We start from the raw sequence: 11,354 nt of genomic DNA on the forward strand, positions 1-11,354 counted from the left end.
CTGGAGAAGACATAAGAACACAGTTGAGAAAGACTGGAGAAGACATAAGAACACCGGAGAAGACAAGATAAACAGGAGAAGACAAGAGAACACAGGAGAATGACAGGTAGAAGCCGTACAAATAGAAAAAGTGACCAGATGGGCCAAGGGACTAAAATAGTGTTTAATATATACACAGTTCTGCTCCCAAATGCTACCTATCCCTTTTAGTACAACCATTTTTTAGCAACCCTGGGTCCAAGGGTAAGTCCCCTATATAGGGAGTAGGGCACCATTTGAGCCACTTCCCATGAGCAGGCCTGTTAGGTGAACAACAACACTCACATCTGTGATCATCTTTCCTCTGGTCTTGTTCCTCTCTCTGTGGTTGGCCCTCTTCTGTTTCTGTTGCAGGACGCGTTCCCGCGTGGTCCGGTACTCCAGGGCAAACTCACTGAGGATCTTACTGAAGCGGTGGATGCTGACCTCCCGCACAGCGTAYGCTGGATGGCCCAGGAACAACAGGAAGGCATGGAACCTGCAAGACGTAGAGAGAAAAACATGTTAACATCACATTGCAGTTGTCGCTGTCAGATATCACACCGTTATCTCTCTCTGGAGAAACAGATGGGGTCAAAGCTACGCTAGATGGTATTTCAACGAGGTAAAAGAATACATCAGAAGACCCTTCACTATAATCATACCGGTTGATAATTCTCCGATGGACTATCTTCAATATGATGATTCTCTCTGCACAGTCCTTTAGGAAGTCAGACATCTTCTGTTTGAGCGCAGGCTTCATCTCGTGCTTGGCGATGACCTTGAGGTTGTCCCACGATGCTTTGCAGCGTCGCTCCATCTGGCTCAGGTTGTCTTGGAGCTGGTCGAAGTCCACCTGAGAMACAAGGTGGCAGAGAAGAAGTTTACTTTATTGTCCGTTGTTCACAGGAAATGTGTTGCCCCTGGATTAGTTTAGAGGWTAGACTTAGTGCCTTGCTCAAGCTACACAATGACAGGAGATGGCATTTTGGATTTGATACAAGCAACCGTCGTAATGAGTAACACCTAAAGCTGCCTACATGGACATAAAATACATTATTTATGACACTCATTATTGATTAGGGCCTAGGTTCAATCCAGACTGCAGAGCATCGCGTTATAGCGCGACTTACATTTAAAGGTAATTTCCGATTGAGCCGAYATATGCAGGGTTTACCGTGAATGTGGTCTCCACGGAAACATTGCAAAAAGGTACATAGTCGAAATGRGGTGATCAGATTGAATCTAGCCAGAGGTTTTGCTTGATAGCAAGAAATGGATTACAAGGATAAACATCATTTCCATGAGTTTCCATGAGTCCTTTATACTAAGGCAATCACAGGCGTACCTTAGCCGAGCGGGTGATGGCTCCTATCTCAGAGTACAGGTCTGAGCTGTCTGGAAACTTCTCCACCACAATGGAACAGGCATGGTGCAGTAGAGACTGCTTATGAACCGTGTCCTTTACCTCCGGAACCTTCTCCAGGTAACCCAGCTCAAAGCCCTTCGCCTGGAGAAACGCACACACACACAGCACGCACGCACGCACGCACAGCACGCAAGCACGCACGAAGCCACGCACGCCACGCACACACACACACACACGTTGTCTCTTCTACCGCCTGACGGGACACGGACACACACACAACACGCACCGAACACACACACACGCACACACACACCACACACACACACACACAGACACGGACACGACACACACACACGCACGAACAACACACACGCACACACACACACAAAAGAAAGCACACCCATTATGTAACTACAACAGATACAAGTCTATGCTATTAACATCAGACCCAAAATGAGGCACAAAAGAGGCCCAAATTGCAGTAAATTTCCCGCTTTAGCATGATCACCAAATAGCACCACAACAAGATTACAGAACATGGGTATTTTTATGTTGGACAGCGAGATTATCTTGTACAAAGAGAAAGGGTTTCTATCGAGTTGGTCAACCAGTAATTCAGCTTCATTATCGTGAATTAATCACAAAACCAACAATCAATTGCAGACCTACCAATTGTTAGTTAGCAAGAGAGAGCTACCTAAAAAGGAGAATAATAAAAACATCTCCTGAAAGACATCAATCCTAACAGGGTTTGCTTTGGTTCCTTTGCCCATTTTAAATGGTTTATCGTCAAATATAAACACACCAGGCATTATTTAGCTGAACTACTTGCCTTGATGCCTCATGTTTCTGACTTGCATGTTTGGCTCTCCATATCCTAAACCTTTGGACAACACAAGCACGGCATGAGCACGCCACACGCAGGCAAACACACCACCACTCATACCCTCTTGTCTCTCTTTCTCTCTTTAGTCCTCTCTTCAAATTCCAATATGACAGACAGCGCCAAGGTTGGGTGCATCGCTGAGCGAGAGGCTTCCCTTTCCAGATACACTGCTGTAGTGGCTAGCTATGTCTGGTGCACAGACAGACAGACTGGACAGCATACAGCACATTCCTCTACAAACAGAGAGCACACTGTTGTCTTGCCAATCAATATGGCAGTGGCTTAGCAGGGGGCCACAGAGGGAAGGGGAGAGAAGGAGGGAGAAGAGAGAGAGAGAAAGAAAAGGGAGAGAGAGAAGAGAAAAGAAGAAAAGAGGGGAGAAGAGAGGGGGGTAGGAAGAGGGGGAGAGAGAGAGAGAGGGGGGGGAGAGAGAGGGGAGGGGAGAGAGAGACAGAGAGAAAGAGGGGAGAGAGAGAGAGGGGGAGAGAGCTCATCTCTCTCCACCTCCAGCCCCAGGCCAGACTTCTGTAATGTACTCAGTTGGATCCGTTAAGGAAGTTGCCTATAGCCAGCAGCGGGTGGACAGGATGTACGCATAGCGTCTTGTTCTCTTCTCCAGTTGGTCCATCCTTCCCTTAAAGTCCTGCCAGAGGCTCTGCCACTTTCCTGTAAAAAGAGAGGGAGAGAGAGAATGAAGGAGAGAGTGAGAGAGGGAGGGGAGAGAGTGGCACACCACATCAAATAAGCACTTTTAAACTGAAGCTAGTCCATTACAGGAAACCAGCTGAGAATACTTTAGATGGTTAAATGTCAGAGAGATTTGTTTGAAGGTTAAATGTTAAAGTGATTTGTTTGGGAGTATTTCTCTAGTTACTGTAAGATGATTCTCTGCGTGTGTGCTGACAGAGGTGACCGTCTGTCACGAGATTATTACTTTAAGACTGCCAACTAGAAAACAACATCCAGGAATAATTATGTTTTTCTTTGTTGAAGCCGTATGTTCAACAACAACGGAACAATCAGTAACAACCATAGAGGAGTCAGGTGCTATATGGAAATCAACATCCTATTTCTTAACTTACGACACCTTGGTATGTGAACTACGACAAGCCAATCCATATTCATATCCAACAATTCCTCTTGTATTGCACAATCCGCCGATTATGATGAATGTACACGTAGGAAGTGTGAGGTAGTGCATGACTCCATTTATAGGAATTGGTGCGGTGATGACAGAAAGGTGGCGGTGCTCTGACCTTCTCCGTGACCTCGTAGTCCATCTTGAAGGCCCAGAGCTGCAGCCGGGCGGACAGCTCCGTGATGGAGGACAGGGTGAGGAGGAACTGCTCTGCTGATCCCAGGGGACGTCCGGGTTCACCAGCTGAGCATCCTGGATCCTCTGCTTTCCTCCTCCGTGGGGATCATCGTCAGGATTTCTAGGAAAGGAGGACAAGAAGACGACTTCATGAATCCATACGAGAACATAAATGTTCTGCTGCTGTACCAAACCCACTCAGTTTACACACACAACACCACACACACACCACCACTCACGCAAACCACCACGCACGCACGCACGCACAGCGCACACACACACACAAGAACAACACACACACACAGATTAGGTTGGAGAGGCTGGACCAGAGTTGAAGGAGGAAGGAAAGGAGGGTTTTGAAGGAGGAGAAGAAAGGGAGGCTGGATGTGGATATGGGAGAGGAAAGGGGGAGTTGAAGGAGAAGAGGAAAGGGAGGGATGGAGATAGAGATGAGTGGTGGGAGAGAGATGGAATGTTTTCTATTTTCCAGTTATTTTTTAATTATCAACGAACATATTTGCTATTGGAAAAATAATAATTCCTGCCTTGGCCTCCAACCTTGTCAGACATCTGAACGTTCTCCTTTCTGCTGCTGTCTGTCTGTGAGAAATAGACGTAGAAAGGGGAGCAGTACATTACACAGTGCTCCTCTCCTTTAAATAAGAATGTTCCCATGGAACGATGGAAGAGTAACAGAATTATATAAGACTGAGGAGATGCAACATGAATCATTATTTACACCATCTGAAGTCCTCCACAGGTCTATATTATGGTTAGAAAAGCATCGTTAAATATGCATGTGTAGCTAACCTTTAATGGTAACGTAACAATAAATTAATTATATGAGATATAGCTAAGATTCCAAGCTTCCAGCTGAGAAACCACATGACATGTCCAACACCGACCACAGCCAGTCCCAAATCATTGAGAACATACATTTCTTGGAGTGAAAAGTTGGTTGTTGGAAATACATTTGGAAACATATGTCTTTTTTTTGTGCAGGTTTTTAAGTGAAACCCAAGTTTATTTTTGGACTTAGTTGAAGTAAATAACTTGTTTTCTTTGGCAGAAATAAGCAGTGTTTTCAGTATTGACTGTACAGATACACAGACACATGTTTTTCCAAACATGCTTTCATTGAGATTACTAGACATCACAGATTACACTCAAGAGATAATGGTTACAGTGACTTTGCTAGAGATACACATCGATAACGACTAAGGATATATAATCATAATAGCCCAATCATTTCAATATACCATGTCACATGCCAGCTTACCTCGATCCCCTCCTTGTTCAAAGCGTACTCGTCAAAGTTGAGGATGGCTGTCTTGATGGTGCGGGGAGGGGGAGGACGGTCAGACCGATGTTGATGGCATTGCTCCGTTTGGAGTCCAGGAACAATAATCTCTTGTCGTTCCCATCCACTGCTGTTTTTGAAGTAGAGATACACAGAAACAGGACATTATATTAACAATAATAAAGTACTAGTATTATACATACGTGCATTCGGAAAGTATTCAGACCCCTTCACGTTTTCCACATTTTAATTACATTACAGCCTTATTCTAAAATGCATTAATAAAAAACATTTCCTCATCAATCTACACAGAAAACCCCATAATGACAAAGCAAAAACAGTTTTTAGACATTTTTGCAAAATGTATTATACATAAAATCAGTTTCAGGGATCCCATAAAACTCCAACATAAAATACACATGAACAAATGACGGTGAGATCAAATGTTGAAAGTCAGACCTAGAGTCCCTCAAATCACAATGGATCAGGGCAAGGAACCAAAAACTGTGTGACTATAAATACCTGTATATGACCTTTTATAGTAGATCTGATCTCCCTGTGCGGTGGCCTCTCTACAGTATATCTAGCTACATCTATATTTATATATACCCTCCTGCTTTCAGTTTTGGACCATCTCAGAGTCAGTCGAGTTTAAAGTGACGGAGAAAAGTTTATAGAAGACAGGCTGCACCTTTGATGAATGTTGACAAGATACTAGAGGGAATCCATTCACATCCATCATTTCTGTCTACTAGCAGGTCGGACGACAGGGGTGACCTAGAGTACATTTAAGACAATCTGGTTTAATCCTGCACTGCATTCTTCAATAGTTTGAAGCAGGAGACAGCGTGGTGCGGGGCGTAGTCAGAACGTCACCAATGGACAGCAGGGTTACGTCCAAATGGCACCCTGTTCCCTACAAATGGACACGTTTGTTGCTGTGGCATGAGAGAAGCCTGAAGCATGAACACGGGGCTCCAGCTCAACAGGCTCAACAGGCTCAACAGGCTCAATGGACAAACCAAAAACACACACACAAGAAAGAAACAGTGAAATTATGAAGAGAAAACATAGTTCCTCTCTGTCGCTTTGAGAATTCCAACCAGAGCAAGACAACATCCAGGTCAGCCTTTACCAACACGGCGAAGCTGGTTAGTGCTATTCTGCTGGATGGTATACAGAACAAAAAGGTGTGGATAGTAGAGTCCTTATGTCTAAACCTATGTGCTCTGGAGGAAGAGGACAAGTTGGAAACATCTATGGGGCTGTTTCCTGGACTAGTCTTAATCTGTGTCCGGGAACCGCCCCTAAATGCTTTAGTGACATCATTTCACAAATGAATTTCTTGAGCAAACCACATACATTTCTCTCTACGTATAAATATGTAGGACCAAACCAGTCAACAAAGGTACCTTGGTAAACAGGCAGCTCCTTGACTTCGTTTCAAACAGGTGCTCCAGCTTTGGACGTGTCCACTTTTGACCGGCGTCCAGTTTGGAACCAGAGAGACTCTCTACAACGCTTGTGGGTTCCTGTACTGGCCGTGCCATGGGCCTTACCTGTGTTCCAGAAAGACGGATAGTCCTTCTTCTTCTTCTGGAACAGAGGGGCTCCCCTGTCCCCCGGCTCAGCTGGGGGGACCCCGGGTAGGGCTGCGGCGGGTTCCGGGGGGCATGAAGGGCGGGGGGGGGCATCATGCCAGGGACAGGAGGGGTGGGGGGCAGCCAAACAGGCCGAGGAAGGGGGAAGGGGGCAAGGCGGAGAGACAGGGAGGAAGGGAGGGATCATCAAGAGTCACTCGGAGCCATCAGCACACTGTCCACGTCTAGGATGTCCAGATCATCCTCGTCTGCCAGGTCTGTAAAGTCCATCTCTTTAATACGCAGCTCCCTGGGGGCTGCCATCAGCTGGTCCAGATATAATCTGACTCCTTCTTGGAGGTAGGGGAAGAAGGAACGGCGCCGGAGGAGCTTTGTCTTATCAGGTTGAAGGCTGGCCCTGCTGCTGCTTCTCCAATGCCTCCAGCTCGTGAGGCGACACAAGGCTTTTAACAAAGGTCTCCCAAATTTCTCGGCCACGGCCCTGACGCTCCCCTGGTTTTCCCAGGTGTTGCACCTCCATCTTCTTGACATTCTCTCGCAGGCCTGCCTGCTGGCCTCAAGTGTAGAGATACGACTGCTAGGCTGGCCACCGACGACACGTCCTGACCCTCCAGTGATGACGTCTCCATCCCCTCTTTTGCAATTTCTCAGTCTGTCCGCCTCTCCCGCCTCTCTCGTCCTCGTCAGTGGTCTTGTTCTGGGCATAGAGCATGTCCAGCATGAAGCGCTTGCTGTTGAGGATCTTGCTGCACTGCCCATTCACGTCTTCCTCCTTAATGCACTGGCCTAGAGGAGGACAAACACAAGGAGGAAGGGTGGATTGGATTACTATTGGAAATACTATTGGATTGCTAGCCTTCAGAACAGAATAGAGAGGAGATCTATATATCAGAAACTGAAATGAGAGCATGGCAGAATGAAATGTTTCTGACATGAGTTGAACTTCAATGTTGTCTACTGATGTACAGCATATGGAAGATCAGCAAGTGTTCCATTTACAGTATGGCACAAATCACAAGTAAGTCATATGTTAAGTCATAAAAGGCCAAGTGTCCTAAAGTCTGTATTTCCTGCTGGTGGGCAGCTGGTACCTGGTTCATGGTTGCTGTTGACTTTCTCCTCCCTCTCCTCTCTCTCCAGAGTGCTACTGGCTGAGGAGATACTGGAGGCAGAACAGTTGTCCTTCTCATTCACTTCCTCGTTCTGCCTTTCCTTCTCACTGAGGAGGACCAGTCTCTCCTCCACCTCCCTCTCCTCCGACGCAGCCTGCTCCCTCTCTCCCTCCTCCTCCACCTCTATCTCTACCACTTCTACATCCTCTATCTCCACCTCTTCTCCCTCTACCTCTACCTCCTCTTCTACCTTCTCTTCTCCCTCCACCTCATTCCCTGACTGTCTCTCTTCCTCCTTACCCTCCTCCTCACTTTCTTCCTGCTCTTTACCCTGTGTCTGTTCATCTACCRCTAACTCCACTAGCTCTAGTACTTCCTGCTTGGGCTCAACTTCAGTTACTTCCTGCTTCTCTGTCTGCGTCTCTGTCTCTGCCTGCTCCTCGCCTGGCGCCGAGGGGGTTTGGGAGGGGGGCTCTGTGGGTTCTGGAGAAGGTCCTGATACTATTAACTCTGGCGCTKGACTTGTAGTTCTAGTCTGAAGGTCACGGCTTGGCTCTACGTCTACTTCACTTCCTGGTAGAGAAAACAGGACCAAACAAAACAGAACGCTACTTTAAGGGTTTCCATTGTGTGCCTTTTCAATATTGTCTGATATCATTTTTAAATGCTCTTGTTTATAATGTAAATCCCATAAAATTCCTCTGTGACATTTAATGAATTAAAATGATAAATTGTCTAGATTTTGGTCCGGAGCACAAGTCGTTAAGCATGTATATTCGTACTTCATTGAATGTTACAGGAAATGAATTAACAGCTATGATGACAATGTGTTTCGAAATTAGATTCGACATCTCATTTGATCCCATTATCCCATTTTGGTGGATTAGAATAACCACCCCAGACTAGCAACATCTAGTTCTCATGATATTCATTCATGTATCATCATAACTGAGTCTGTGAGGTATTGAAAGGCTTGTCCCTCTATGGTCAGTGCTGTAGTCCACAGTCCACCACACCTCTTCCTGGCTCCTACTGTAGAATGTGAATGGAACCCCATATTAAGAGTTCCACGCCCTAGCGGCTGGCGCTACCACAGCCAAAACCACACTACAATCACATACAAATCACTGGGGTATGCCTGGGACCTAAAAGCTAGCCTCTCACTACATTTCAAACCATCATGCAAAGCATTTTCCCACAGGCAGCTAAAGTAATGTCCATCCCATCCTAAAACATATTTGGGATTTAGCAACATACACTTACAGACACCTCATTCTGAAGCACACAGAAAAACAATAATTAAATCCTTTTCTTATCAAGTCCTGCTGATTTTTTTGCCCAACAGACAACATGCAGCCATCATTAGTCCAGCTGACTCTAATTCCAGTGTGAGTGACTCACCCTCCATGTGTTAATTCAGACCCCGGGAACAAATACATAAAACTTCTCTGGACCGGTAATGATTGTTAAATGTTTGGAGAATGTGATGTTACTCTGAGTCTGGGATGGGAGCTTTAATATTGGTTAAATGTTTGGAAAATGTTATTTACCCTGCGTCTGGGATGTCTGGGATGGAATGGGGCCAGCGTCTTCCGGAGAGGCGTTGGAGGAGGGCGTGGCACAGCGGGGGGAGGCGGAGCGACTGGAGGGGGTGGGGCTCAGACTCAGGGTGATCTCTGTGCGCCCCCTAGGTGGCGCTCTCGCGCGCTCTCTCTCTTTCTCATACTCCTCTGCTGCGAGCCTCTCAACRCACTTATATCTGGAAGAGGAAGTCACAGAATATTCTTCAGAAAGGATGTTACTCCACCTGTTTAGGTCTATTGTTATATTGTCTCTATCTCATGGGGGTAGGAGACGATTCCTGCTTCTCTAACCTCGAGGCTACTGCCACCCCCTACCAGTAATATACTGTATTCACTTCCCTCACACAAATGTCTGGGACTCTGTGATGCTTCTCGGATTTCTCCGAGAAGAAATTGTGAAATTGTGTTGGATTTCTCCAACACATAAATGTTGAAGATACCTACAGTATACTACCTAGACTTCTCCACAGATGGGTCTGATAACAGTGTTTCATCTTGATGTAGACGTCACACTCTATTCAGTCAGAGGTACGGGACTGAAAATCCTATCAATTTACTGGACATACATTTAAAAAAGGCACCAAACATAACCTAGGATTCCTGTTTTAAATAACACTGATCATACATACGTCTGGAAGGTGGTACATTACACATAGCCTACCTTATCTGGAGCGTATCCATGACTTAAAGCCAATTCCACCCCTCGTCCCATTCAGTTGTAGATGTCTTAACGCACAGCAGCAGGTCTAGAGGGGGCCTGACACCTATATTTCAGCCCAGAGGCTGAGCCTGACTTGTTCTACATCTGCTAACAATTCTCCTCAAAAAGGTTTCAAGGCATATTACTCCCTCATGTCAGAGTCTTTCTGTTGTACTTATTACAGCTGAATGATTCTAGAATCTAGATTTATATGGAGCACAGTGTCTATCTGAATGATTATGATATTTGATCATATATATAGAATATATAAGCACTGTGTTAACTCATACACACACTCATGACGACACAACACATTCTAACGAGATGCTTAAATTGATATACTTATATCTCCCTGTAGCACTGTGGTCTATCCTGAATTGATTCTAGAGATCTATATTTATATAGGAGCGAACAGTGTCTATCTGAATGATTCTAGAATCTCAAGGCTTTGATTTATAAAGCAACGTGTCTATCTGAATGAATTCTAGAATCTTAATTGATATAGACACTTTTTGTGCTCTATCTGAATGATTCTCTAAGACATCTTAAATTGATTATACACATGTAGTCTCAATCTTGAATGATTCTGAATCTTAATTGATATAAAGCACTGTGTCTTCCTGAATATGATTAATATGAATCACTACATTGGCTAGAGAGACAACTGTGTTCTTCTGAATGATTAAGAAATCTTACATTGCTAGAGAGAGTGCACTGGTGTCTATCTGAATGGATTATAGAATCTACAATTGGCTAGAGAGCATGTGTGCTATTTGTATATTAAGAAATGAAAGTCGAACAACATACCTCTCTTCTCTGGGCTGCTCCTTGTCTCCTGTTCCTCTCTGTCCATCCGTAATCCCGTGATATAGTTCCAAGTAGTAAGTACGTAAGATGAGTGACGTGAGTGTAGTGAGTGAGAAGAGTGCTGTGAGTGAGGTGAGTGGTAGTGAGCTGAGTGAGTGAGTGAGTGAGTAGTGAGTTGACGTGAGTGAGTGGAGGTGAAGGTGAGTGAGTGAAGTGAGTAGAGTCGAGTGGAGTGCGGGTGAGTGAGTGAGTGAGTGGAGTGAGTGAGTGAGTGAAGTGAGCTGATGTGAGTGCAGTGAGTGAGTGAGTGAGTGAGTGAAGTGATGCTGAGTGAGTTGAGTGAGTTAGAGTGGAGTGAGATGAAGTGAGGTGAGTGAGTGAGTGAGTGAGTTGGTGAGTGAGGTGAGTGAGTGAGTGAGTGAGTCGAGTGAGTGAGTGAGTGAGTGAGTGTAGTGAGTTGAGTGTGGAGTGAGATGGAGTGAGTGAGTGAGTTGAGTGAGTGAGTGAGCTGAGTGAGTGCAGTGAGTGATGAGTGAGTGAGTGAGTGAGTGAGTGAGAGAGAGAGAGAGAAGAGAGAGAGAGAGATGAAGAGAGAGAGAGAGAGAGAGAAGAGGAGATGAGAGAGAGAGAGAGAGACGAGAGAGAGAGAGAGAGAGAGAGAAG

The 11,354-nt window shown here is 45.4% G+C and overlaps 1 pseudogene; it reads right to left on the reverse strand.

The window, feature by feature from the left end:
- Window positions 1–252: 252 nt before the first annotated feature.
- LOC112077687 (FH1/FH2 domain-containing protein 3-like) lies at window positions 253–10,737 on the reverse strand (annotated as a pseudogene).
- Window positions 10,738–11,354: the final 617 nt, after the last annotated feature.

The sequence above is a fragment of the Salvelinus sp. IW2-2015 genome, unplaced genomic scaffold (assembly GCF_002910315.2).
Source record: "Salvelinus sp. IW2-2015 unplaced genomic scaffold, ASM291031v2 Un_scaffold4826, whole genome shotgun sequence".
NCBI classification, from domain to species: domain Eukaryota; kingdom Metazoa; phylum Chordata; class Actinopteri; order Salmoniformes; family Salmonidae; genus Salvelinus; species Salvelinus sp. IW2-2015.